We start from the raw sequence: 13,903 nt of genomic DNA, 5'->3' as shown, positions 1-13,903 counted from the left end.
TTTTATGTTGATTTTTTGAACAAGTACTCTTTTACCAGCATAGTGATTGCTGATTCTCCTTTCTAACTTTTTTTGGGTCTATTTTGCTCTTTTGTTGCTATTATGTATTTTTTTCATTCTGCATCCAGTTGGTTCTGAGGTTAAATCTGAGTGCTGGATTCAGAATAGTTTATCTGCAGGATTTGCTTTCTTTTTTCCTGAATTTTCCATCCATTTGGCTTGTTTATGGTTTAGAATCTCAGAGGTTCATACTTGAGTGGAAATTTTTTCTATTCTGAAAAGGGGCTCAGATTTTTGTTCAGATTTTTGCCTTTCTTTTAGAATTGTCACTCGTCCAAGGTCCTCTCCATTTGATCACTGTTGAAACATCAAAATATTTTGGCCTATATGATCTCCAAAATGTCCAGACAGGAGCATCTATGTGTCCTGAGTTAACATAACATCTCTCCTTTGGATCCTTAAATATTACTAAAAATTTTTCCAGTGAAAATCACTGGACATATCATTATCTGTATGAGAATATTTCTTATACTCAAAGACTGAAATCCTTAGTTATTAGCTGTCTTATTTTTTAACTGCTTTCAAGTATTTGTACTTGCAGAAATGAATGAATAACATACCCTTAAGCATCCTAAAATTTACCATCAAGTGGTTATGGATAGCAGCCAGATAACTGATCATTTCAGATTATAATCTTCTGAATTGGTCCTTAGTGTTTACAAATGACATAATTGATTAATGGAAAAACTGAGTGTATTCAGAAGGCCTTTTAGTAAGTCTTCTTAATTTGGGGGGAAATGAGAACAATATTATTTCTAAAATTTATGGTATTCCTGTATTATTAGTTAACCTTCATACAAAAAGACAATACAATCCAATATTTATGTTATTATATTTAGTTTTCAAGATTTTGGTGTGGATAATGATTAATTAATCAATGAATCAACTTTATCAGGCATCTACTAAGTACCAGTTACTTGTAAATGCTGTGGGACAAACACAGAAATATAATTTTGCCTTTGTTCTCCAGAAGCTGATGACCTAGTTGGGAAGACAGACAAAGACAACAATAAAGATTTGATGAGAAATAAAAGTGTGTGTTACTAAGTATTATTTGTAATTTGGACTACAGGTACATTGGGGGTTATCCAAATTGTATGTATATGACTTATTTCAGGCCATATTGACACTCGATTCTCTTTCTTTTTTAAAAAAAATTTAGTGCATCATTTCTTTTCCAAATTGCTTCCTTGAATTCTGCTCCTTCAGAGTCACAGTCTTGGAATGATGCTGGTACCCTTCCTCACTTCCCACTTCCTCTTCAATTTACAGCAATTGGGTCAACCTCCAACACTTTCCTGAAACGCTTTTCTGCCAAATCATCAATGAAATTTCAATTTATCAAATTCATTAGTATTCAGACCTCATCTTACTTTTTCTCTCCAAGTCCTACAATAATAGCTTTTGAAACTTTCTCTTCCCCAAGGTTTCATGATCCAGGTGGTCTCCACATCCTTTTCCTCACTCACTCTCTGTCTGGATTACTCTAGGTTAAGTTCATTTATGGTAACCAACAATCCCCAAATCTCAGCTGCTTCTTCCAGTAAAAATGTATTACACATCTACTATGAGTCATCAGAGTCACGTTGTTCAAAAGTAACTTAGGAATCTAGGCTGATGGAGACCCATCATCTTCTGACTAAATCATTTGCAGAGGGATTGACCTTCTTTGTCTTCAGTGACAGGGAAAGAGAGAATAGAGAATTACTTTGTTTGGAAAACACATATATCTCTTTATTTTATTGACTAGGACTTATCAATTGGCCTCATATTCAAGTAAAAGTCATTTGTGTGCTTAGAATGAGAGAATATGATATTGGTAAACACTAATCATATCTACTCTACACCATGAAAGAGTTCTGAAAAATTACATGTTGCCTCATATTTTTTAAAGATGGTATCTAAAATATTAGATCAATATTTATTTATTTTTTATTTTTTAAATTTTCTTTTATTTTGTGAATATACAATGTGGTTGGTTATTGTGGCCCATTATTGAAACCTTCCTCCCTCCTTCTCCCCCCTCCCTCCCCATATCTGTTCGCTTGTTGTATCAACTTCAAGGAATTGTAATTGTTCTGTCTTCTTCCCTCCCCCCAGTTTATTTGTGTATTTATATATTTATTTTTAGCTCCCACAAATAAGTGAGCACATGTGATATTTCTCTTTCTATGCCTGACTTGTTTCACTTAATATAATTCTCTTAGGTCCACCCATGTTGTTGCAAATGGCAGTATTTCATTCTTCTTCATAGCAGAGTAGTATTCCATTGTGTAGATATACCACATTTTCTGTATCCTCTCATCTGATGATGGACGTTTGGGTTGGTTCCAACTCTTGGCTATTGTAAAGAGTGCTGTGATGAACATTGGGGAACAGGTATACCTTTGACTTGATGATTTCCATTCCTCTGGGTATATCCCCAGCAGCGGGATAGCTGGGTCATATGGTAGATCTATGTGCAATTGTTTGACAAACCTCCATACCATTTTCCATAGAGGCTGCACTGTTTTGCAGTCCCACCAACAGTGTATGAGAGTTTCTTTTTCTCCGCAACCTCGCCAGCATTTATCATTCAGAGTCTTTTGGATATTAGCCATCCTAACTGGGGTGAGAGTATCTCAGCGTGGTTTTGATTTGCATTTCCCAAATGCTGAGTGATGTTGAACATTGTTTCATGTGTCTGTTGTCCATTCGTATGTCTTCCTTTGAGAAATGCCTATTTAGCTCTTTTGCCCATTTTTTAATTGGGTTACTTGTTTTTATGTTGTAAAGTTGTTTCAGTTCAACTTTAGATCAACACATATTTAAATACTGATCTAAAGTTGAACTGAAACACTTTAGATCAATTTTTAAATGTATGTCAGTAAATAATTTCTGGAGTATTTTAACTATTGTCACTTTGAAATAAAATTGTTACAATACTTTTTCAATCTACCAATAGAATTTAAGTACAATGGCCATTTTCTACACACTATTTCTTGTCTATTGAAAAATCTCTAACCAAGATCTCAGTATTAAAGACTTTACATCTTTTTTCTCCTCCTTCAACTTATCTTTCTATTTCCTTTTTCCCACAGAATTTGTTACCATTAAAATATATATTTATAATAACAAGTATTTTATTAACTACTCTGTCCTGTATCTCCTCTTTCTTTATTTACATAGAGAAAAAAATTATAATTTTATAATTTAGTTTTACATTTAACTTTGTCTATTTGTACATTTTATTCCCTGTAACCACAAAACTATGTCTTAAAATTGTTCTATGGATAAGGTTATTGTCTTAGTCAGCTAGGGTTGTCATAACAAACTGGGTGGCTTAAACAGCAGAAATTTATTTTTCATAGTTCTGGAGGTGAGGAAGTCCAGCATCAAGGTTCTGGCAAGGTAGATATCATTCTGAGGCCTCTTCTTTTGGCTTCAGATGGCTACCTTCATGCTGTCCTTACAAGACAGAGAGAGAGAAAGAGAGAGCGTATTCTGGTATCTCTTTTTATATGAGTACTGATCCTATTGAATCAGGATTCCACCCATATCCTATGACTTCATTTAACCTTAATTACCTCCTTATAGGCCTTATCTTAAAGTATAGTCACATTGGTTGTTAGAACTTCAACATATGAATTGCAGGTGGGGGGAGACACAATTTAGTCCATAGCAGTTATTATTATTAGATTTCATTGATTTTTAGATGCATATCTGTACATTTTAACAGCTTTGAAATTGCATGCATTTGACAATGGATGTGGATGTGTGCCATTGCATTTTATTTTTTAAAAAATAAATTTTGCTGTGTGTATTTAAAGTATACAATATGGTGTTATGGGATACACATAGGTAGTAAAATGTTACTACAGTGAAGCAAATTAACATGTCCATTATCTCATTTAGATGCTATTTTTGTGTGTGTGGCAAGAACAACTAAAATCTATGTATTTAGCAGAAACTCCAAATATAGTACAATTTTATTAACTAAGGTCTTCAAAAATTATTACCTCGGGGCAGGCAGGTATAGAGGGGGAATGAGGAGATGTAGGTCACAGATTGCAAAGTGACAAATATGTAGAATGAACAAGTCTGGAGACTTAATGTATACTGCATTTTATTAATGGTGAGTAAAATAAAGGTGTGCTACACACTTGGTAGAAGGTTAGAATTGATGAAATACAGTATTAGTGCATCATTGATCAGAGTATCATAAAAATATTACAAGCTCAATAGTTACTAAAAATAAAGATATTAGGAAGATAGCTTTTAATAATGAGAGAAAAACAAAAAGATACATTTTTCCTTAAAATTCATTATTTCACAGATTCTTGAAAAACTTTATTCTTTGCTGGAATGAAATAAGTTTCAGCATCATTTCTATTTCTATTTTTAGTTCTTTAGATAAAAAAACACTAGGAGACTTGTTCACATAGTAAAGTAGACAGAAATGGAGTAGGTTTGGTTATAGCAATTCCACTTGATTTTTTGATCTTCTCTGAAGTATAGGCCAAAATTATCTAATAAAGTTATTTTAAATGATCTATCAATTGACAACTTGATTAAATTATTGTTTATTTTACCAAAAGTAAAGAATTGGCAGAATAATCCATTATCTACTTGTTCAGTCTTTCCCTATCTCAATTTATGAGAATTATGCCTACATTGGACTGTTTGTGTCCCCACAAAATTTATATGTTGAAATCTTACCCCCAATGTGATGGTATTAGGAGATGAGGCCTTTGGGAGGTGATTAGGTCATGGGGGTGGAGCCTCAGGAATGCAATTAGTGCCCTTATTAATGGACTCCAGGGAGCTCTTGCCCTCTTTCCACTATGTGAGAATACAATGAGAAGACTGTAGTTCACATTTCAGACGAGAACCCTCACCAGAACCTGACCATACTGATTTTGGATTTCCAGTCTCTAGAACTGTGAGGAATAAATTTCTGCTGTTTATAAACCACCCATTCTATGGCATTTTGTTATTGCAGCCCAAACTAACTAAAACAATGCCAAAGAAATTTGCCAAGACTCACCAAATGTCTATAAAGTAGTCTTATTAACCTTTATCTTAGAACCTGTTCAAGGAGACAAAATTAGACAAAACAGGCAATGTCTCCACTTTCCCTAAAACTGAAACTATATATTTTAAGATGTTTTACCTGCAGTTGTCAACAAAGACAAATTTGAACAAAATTTCAGTTTTCTAGAGCATCTTAGAATGCCCCTAAAAAAAGCATGCCAGACAGGTAGAAAGTATGATGAGAATGATCATAGGTTGGTCATTTTATTTAATGGTTGATCATTGTTAAGTTTATACTTACAAATTTCACAGAAATGAAAGATCATATCAGTATCTGAGAGGGTAAAATTCTTCTATACTAATAGATAAAGTATGTTCTTAATTGCACTAGAGGAACATGTTGTCCTGAACTCTTACATAAGCAGAAAGTCGATAAAGTATGTTCTTAATTGCACTAGAGGAACATGTTGTCCTGAACTCTTACATAAGCAGATACTCTGTTTTAAGATAAAAATTAACAGAAAAAGGAAGAGAATGAATTGGCTATGTATATACAGAATAAATTTAAGATTTGCTTTGACTTCAACTTCTGGAACACTGAATGGTCTAATGTCCACTCCAACCTTATTCTTGGCATCTGTGAACCTTTTGTTATTCCTAATCATGGGATGGTTTCAGTGTGATAATGTCAGTTATATTGACAAAGCATGCTCTGTTGAGATGTACAGTTACTATGTGAACATTCACTTTCAAATATAGGTAAGCAGTCCAGAGGTAAATTGACCTGCTCTTGTCTTTATGAGTATATATTGAAATTTTCTCTGCTAATTGAAGTAGTCATGATCATAAGAGATATATGCCGTAGTAAACAATGATTGTGAAAGTTCTTGACTTTTGGATCAAAACTATCAAGAACTGATGAGCATTTAAACAGAGAAACATTGAAAATGAATCCAAATATTATGAGAGTGTATGCTGTTGATTGTTTCTTTAAAAAAACTATCAAGAACTGATGAGCATTTAAATAGAGAAACATTGAAAATGAATCCAAATATTATGAGAGTGTATGCTGTTGATTGTTTCTTTAATTTTAACATGGATTCAAATCACCTGAGGTTTTTGTTAAAAAAAAATTAGATCAGATTCAGTGGGTCCGGGTTGGAGCTTGACATTACTTTCTTCTAATAAGCCTTCAGAAGATTTCCCAAGGTATAACACCAATGTACATATTTTTTTCTAGAAAATATTTAAATTTTAACTTTACTTAAATTTATTTTCCTGAATTATGTTCTGTTTGCCAAAGAATTCACAATATAATTAAATACTCTATTTCTGTATTGTATACATCAAACATTTAAATATGTTTGAAACAATGGAAAAAATATTTTTTAAGGTTGATAAAATGTTGTATTAATGATGAAACCTGCCATGATTCTACTTTGCTCTTTTGTTGAGAGATCTCTGAAACTCACACAACAAACAACATGAATCTGGTGAAAAAATATATTTGTAGAAAGGAAACTCAGTAAAGAAAAGTGGTTGCAATTGCAAGTGACAATGGGACAAACATGATGAAGGCTACTAGTGATTTAGTAATTATGCTCATTATAATTTTTGTTCTCGCACTTCAGTTTTATGATCAGAGCATAATTACAGCACACAGTAGAATAACAGAATTATTGTCTATAATCAGAGAAATAGGGAAGCTAATTAAATCATTATTCTTTAGCCAAAGACAAACCATATGACATAAAGAGGATTTTGGAATTTTTTTGTCATATGTTTATATAAGATGTTTCAAACAAGATGGAATAGCATTTATCACATGTTAAACAGTGCTTGAAAAAACATTAATATTGGACTTGATAAGATAATGCTAATAAAGCAGAATATCTGATTGCTTGCAGATATTTAATCCACTTGCTGTGCACTTCTTCCATCAGATCTGCTTTCTCTCATTCTACTCTAGAGGAGATTCTGAGCTTGATGTACATGCAATAAAATCTGAGGTGTAGGTAGTTCATAAATAACTTATCTTGAAAGTCAATTATATTGCTCCTTTAGCATTCAATGCTTAATGGCAAATTTTCTCAAATAAATGAATAAAGCAACAAGAATGTGCAAATATATTAACCATGTCTTTTATTTTGTGTATTCTGACATTTGGTGACTTGTTGACCTTGGAGAGCCTGCCCCTCCAGGGTTAGCCAATTCTTAGAAGGAGTGAAAAAATTACCCCTCTAGGCTAAATGTGAGTGTGCTTTTCAAATGCAAACCAGCCAATCTAGGACCCACACCCCAACCATCTCTTTTATTGGGCTCTCACACTCTGGGCCCTCATCTACCTGTTCAAATAACCCCAGAGCCAGGCACTAAACAGCTAGGGACAGCTCTGTTGGTCCAGATCTCACTGAAATTATTCAAACTAGCCAATTCTAATCCCGCTTATCCTTCCTTGGCTGTTATTTTTCACAGAAACCACAATAAATACTCTTTATCACATTTCTCCACTCTCTTTGCCTCCTGACTGACCCTAGAGCTTTCTTCATGTGGCCCCTGTGGCATGGTGTGCCCCCTCCTCTTGGGATCTGTGAGTAATGGACTATCTATTCAGTGGCTGTTGTCTTCTGATCTGTTGGCCTCACCATACTTAAATAATAATAAAACCCATATTTTAAAACAGTAAAGATGTTAGAAATTAATTTAATATAAAAATGAGGTCAGAAATCTCGAGTCTATCTCTGAAAACATTCAGAAAGCATCATCCGAAGTTTCAGTTTATGTGATCACTTCAACGAAAACACATCAATGCCAATGACCATATCTTCAAGTCACAAGTTGATGCAGAAATGCTTTTTCTTTAGGTTCTGTTAGAAAGGAAGAGAAGCTTAATAACTCGGTTAAAGTGCATGATCTTCAGTACATCACTGTGTTAGACCTAACACAACAATACCTTGCTTCTCACTAACATGGGTGGGCAGGAAATTTTACTTAGTTTTGCAGATGTTCAGTTTTTTGACCCCATAAGCAATATTGCCTACATTTTTTTTACAGTAGATTTTACCATATGCCATTAAGTTAATTTAAATCTAACACAAATGTATTAAGAATGATCTGCACAATGAGCTAAAAAGGAATAAACAAATGCCATCATGAAGGAGATTTGTGCCTAAATAAAAAAATAGGTTGGCAGGACATCAGCAAGATGGCAGAATAGGAGATTATAGCCCTTAAACCTCCACAGAAATATCTGTTTTGATAACTATCTACGGACAGGAATAACTCTTTGGGAACCTGGGAGTCCAGTGAAGAGATTTCAGAAAAATCCAAAAATTGATGCACTTGAGAGGGTAAGAAGAACAGTTTCACTTTACTTACAGACTGATAGATTAATGGAACAGAACAGAGAGGCCAGAAGTAAGCCCACACATATATGGCCAACTAATGTTCAACAAGGTTGCCAAGAATACACAATGGGTAAAAGACAGTCTCTTGAAAAAACGGTGTTGGGAAAACTAGATATTTACATGCAAAAGAATGATATTCCACTTATCTTACATCAGATACAAAAATCAGCTCAAAATGGATTAAAGACTTAAACGTAAAACCTTGAAACCACAAAACTCCTAGAAGAAAAAAATGGGGGAAAATCTCCTTGACATTGGTCTTGGCAATGATTTTTCAAAATTTTTTATTTATTTTATTATTGTAACAGTTGATTGTACATATCTGTGGGGTACAGAGTTGAATATCAATACCTGTGTGCAATATGTGATGCTCAAATTAGGATAATTAGTATATGCAACAATATACAATGTAACCAGTTTCTTTTTGGATAAGACCCCAAAAGCACAGGCAACAAAAGCAAAGATACAGAAGTGGGGCTATATCAAACTACAAAGCTTATGCACAGAAAAGGAAACAATCAACAAAATAAAAACCAACCAATGGCAGAGAAAATGTTTGTAAATCATATCCCTGATAAGGGGCTAATATTCAAAATATATAAGGAACTCAATAGCAAAAAATAAACAAACAAAAAACCCCAAATAACCTGATTAAAAAATGGGCAAAGGACATGAAAAGACATTCATACAAAGAAGACTTACAAATGGCCAACAGGTATATGAAAAAATGCTCAACATTACTAATCATCAGGGAAATACAAATTAAAACCACAATGATATATCACCTTACACCTGTTAGCATGGCTATATTAAAAAATCAAAAGATGACAAGTGTTGATGAGGATGAGGAGAAAAAGGGACCCTATGAGCTTTTGATGGGGATATAAATTGGTACCACCATTTCAGAAAATAGTATGAAGTTTTCTTAAAAAATTAAAAATAGAGCTACTATATGATCCAGAAATATCAGTTCTGAGTACTTATTCAAAGGAATTGCACTCAGGATCTCAAAGAGATATCTGCGCTCCTATGTCATTGCAGCATTATTCATGATAGCCAACATATGGAAATAACCTAAATGTCCATCGAAAGAAGAATGGTTAAAGAAAATGTGGCCTATATTTAGCATGCGATATTTAGTTAATAAAGAAGGAAATACTGCCATATGTAACAACATGGAATAATCTCCATCTTGGCAGGTTTGTATTGGCTTTTGAACTATTTTCCCAATTTTCAGTCTCTCTCCACTCAATTTTAGTCTTTTTGTTGCTATTGAATTACCTTTTTAAAACACATATCTGCTTATTCCACTCACCTGTTGTGAGTCTTCTGATGGCTTCCTACTGCCTATGAGAAAAAGTTCAAATTTCCTAGCATACCATGTAGTAGAGTAACTATATCATTTATCATCCAAACTGGAATGTTTTGTACAGTTTAAGGGAGCCCTATTAATAATTACACCTGAATCATAGGGACTGTCTCTGGCATACCAGGAAGTATAGGCACCCCAGAGGTAATTACCATCATTTTGCAAGTACGGCTTAGTTTTCAAACTTCATCCCATCTGAAACTTTACCATACACCCTGTTTCCCCAATAGTCATTCATTCAATAAATAAGTTTTGGGAACCTACTCTCTGCTAATTATTATTCTAGGCAAAAATCACTGTACTTGTACAACTTACCTTTTTTGCATTGGGAACTTACAATAAATAAGTAAAAGATACCATGTCAGATGGTGAAAAGGGCCTTGGAGGAAAATGAAGGAAGTTAATGAGATAGAGCATACCAGGGAAGGGAGCTGAACTTTCAAATAAGATGGCAGCGAAGTTTTCCTTGAGAAGATGGCATTCAAGAAAATCTTGAAGGGATTCCATTGCAGGGTTTAGAACAGAGGAGTGACAAAACCTGACATATTTTAACAGGCCCTCTCTGGCTTCTATGTTAATAAGATCCTGGTAAGGAGTAGGAATGGGCAAGAGTGGAAGCAGGGAGAACAATTAAGAATCTATTTGCAATTAGCTGTTGGTGATGGCAATAGAAATGATGACATATCTAAATGGTAGGATTTACTGGTTTTGCTGAATGATTGGTTGTGAAGTATAAATGCTAAGAGAGGTATTAAGGTTGATTCCAAGGTTTAGGCTGAATGACAAGACTGGACAGTCTTAAATTGAGAGAAATAAGCTGCAAGAGAAGTGAATCTGCAGGGCAAGATCAAGAGGTCAATTTTGGACTTTTTATGTTCAAGATGCTTACCTGATATCCAGATGGAGATGTTGATTACGTAGCTGGACATGAGTCTAGGAAGAGATCTGGGCCAGAGTTACAAATTTGGTAGTTAGCAGCAATACAGATGAGTATTTAAAGCCCCCAAAGTGGATGAGATCACTAAGGGAGTGAGAATAAGCAGAAAAGGGAAGAGGTCCAAAGACAGAATTCTGGGCACTCCATGTCGAAATACCTAGTGCACCCTTACTATATCATGACGGTCTCTATTTTCTAGTATATGACTCGTTATCTCTTTCTGGGATATTTTCCTTGATGATTTTCTTACAAAGTCTTATTCATCCTCTTGAAGCTTTCCAGAACCTTCTCGCTTACCTTAGTGCCCATCTCTATGCTTTTCTTGTCATAATATCTTGGAATTGATTACTTACATGTTTATCACATTTGTAATTCTTGAGAACAAGGGCTATTTTTCATTTCCAGGGCTTAACACATGAAGGACATTAAGTTAATATTAATTGCACAAATGAATGTATACATTAGCTCATGTAATGCATCTGCTTATCATACAGTCATAATGAAAAACCAAAGCAGAGATTTTGGCTATATAAACCTGCATGCTGTTTTTATGATATGAACTGTCTGAAAGAATGTGTTCTCGTGTGACTAGAAAGAGCCCTGTGTTTAGAACAAGGAAGATGTGGTTGCAATTTGCCCTTCTATTTATCATTTGATTAACCATATGCAAGTAGTTTAATGTCTCCAAGGCTTGGTTTCTTTTCTGTAAAATAGAATTCATTTTTTTTGTTGTCATATAAGGTGACATAAATGAAAACACTTTGTAAACTGTAAAACACTAAAATATAAGATACTGTTATTATTTGTCTGTCTGCAAAGACATATATTATGAACCTGCCTTTGCCTTAGGTGTTGAGAATTAAGATAAGGTGTGTTTAGGATCAGAGTGTGCTGTGTTCCAACATGCCACTTACGGATGCAGCATATGGCAATTGAGTTTCTATTACGGAGAAACTCCTTTCATTTCAAGAACTGTAATGCTCTACCTGGCTGCTATTACATTTTATGTGTTGTCAGTTACAGCCTCCAGAGCAAAGTATCACAGTGATGTCAGATGGAGATTAAAAGAAGGTAGTACTGGCTCTAAATAAAAGAGATTATGCTCTTCATGAGTTGGATGCTTGAGTTGAAACATGTTTTTCTCCCTGTGGCCTACCAATGCACATTTTGAGGTGTTAAGCTGGCTTTAGTTGTGGATCCCCTGTTGGAAATCAGAACATAAGCACTTCATAGAGTTGGGGTGAAATCAGGGAACAGGCTTCTCTTTCATATTTGAAATGTATAAGGATTATTCTTAAATTCTCTTTATGTCTGGTCTGCCTACAGCCACTGCGGACATCTGCCCCAAGCTAGGAAATCTCCCATGGCTTCCTATTCTTTTAAGGCTTGTTTCTCTCTCAAATTCAGTTTGATAAGGATTCTTTGCATCTACTGCTCTTTGTTAGTCCCATGGAGAAGTATGTTTTTTCCCTTTTCCAAGTTTTCTTTTTTGTTATGGGAGGAAAGATCTTTCTTAATCTTCTATATGCTAATTCTAAGTAGAAATTTTGTTACGCATTTTTATTCACACTTTACCTGAAAATCAACTTGGGAGTTTTTGGAACTTTCTGACGTTTTTGATTTAATGATTGTGACTATTTTTACTTTGCTGTATTTCCTGGTGCTGCTGAATTCTCTGCTAAAGAGAACTTATAATTTTGGAGCAGTGCGGGATGTAAAGAGCATCTGATCCAGTCAGTGATTCTTGTCTGTGGCTCTCTCATTAACGTGGAGGTCATGGACATGATTCTTATTTGGGGGGCTCAAATGTAATATATCCCATGACCATGGCTTGGCTTCCCATCCAGTTTAAGCATCTCTAATCTGCATGTTGCAATTTCTAAGGGGAAAAATATGGATTAATCATTTCAAATCCACCATTTGCTTTTAGAAATACATGTTCTACTGATGGCTATTTCCATTATACTAGCAGAAAGGAAAATTATGTAAATGCTAATAGAACTAGATAAACCTATTAAAAACATACTACATGACTTTAAAAAAATCTTTTTAAATTTCAGAGTTCAGATTCTAGAAACATTAGTAGGTAGCATATTAAATCATTCTGTAAGTGAAACATTCTGGAAAATGAATTTATCTTATTTCTAACTTTCCACAATGCCTTCATAATCCTGGGGAAAATTATCTTTCAGTATTTTACTTTTTTCTCTCAAAAATAAAATAATATGTAAAACAATTAAAAATTACCTCATTCATATTAACAATAGCTTATTTATATGTTTCATCCCCAGAATTTTTAAAAATTTTCTTTTTAAAATTTTTCTTCTCAATATACATTGTAGTTGATTTTCATGCCCCTTTACCCATTCTGTTCAACCCCCTACACCCCCACATCATATCTGTTCACTTGATTTAAACAATTCAAGGAATTTTTGTGGTTATTCTGTCTTCTACTCCCCTCCTTGATTTGTTTGTGTGTTTATTTATTTATTTATTCATTTTTAGCTCCCACAAATAAGTGAGAACATGTGGTATTTTTCTTTCTGTGCCTGACTTGTTTCGCTTAATATAATTTTCTCTAAGTCCATCCATGTTGTTACGAATGGTAGTATTTTGTTCTTTTTTATAGCAGAATAGTATTCCATTGTGTAGATGTAACAGTTTCCTTATTCGGTCATCAGATTATGGACATCTGGGCTGGTTCCAACTCTCGGCTATTGTAAATAGAGCTGCAATAAACATCGGAGTACAGGTGTCCCTTTAGCATGATGATTTCCACTTCTCTGGGTATATTCCCAACAGTGGAATAGCTGAGTCATATGGTAGATCTATCTGCTATTGTTTGAGGAACCTCCATACCATTTTCCATAAAGGCTGCACCATTTTGCAGCCCTATCAACAGTGTATGAGAGTTCTTTTTTCCCTGCAACTTCTCCAGCACTTATCATTCTCAGTCTTTTGGATATTAGCCATCCTAAGTGCAGCGAGATAGTATCTCAAAGTGGTCTTGATTTGCATTTCCCGGATGCTAAGTGAGGTTGAACATTATTTCATGTGTCTGTTGGCCATTCGTATATCTTCCTTTGAGAAATGCCTATTCAACTCCTTTACCCATTT

This window comes from Galeopterus variegatus, unplaced genomic scaffold (assembly GCF_000696425.1).
Source record: "Galeopterus variegatus unplaced genomic scaffold, G_variegatus-3.0.2 Scaffold7413, whole genome shotgun sequence".
Lineage (NCBI taxonomy): Eukaryota > Metazoa > Chordata > Mammalia > Dermoptera > Cynocephalidae > Galeopterus > Galeopterus variegatus.
This window is presented reverse-complemented; position numbering follows the sequence as displayed.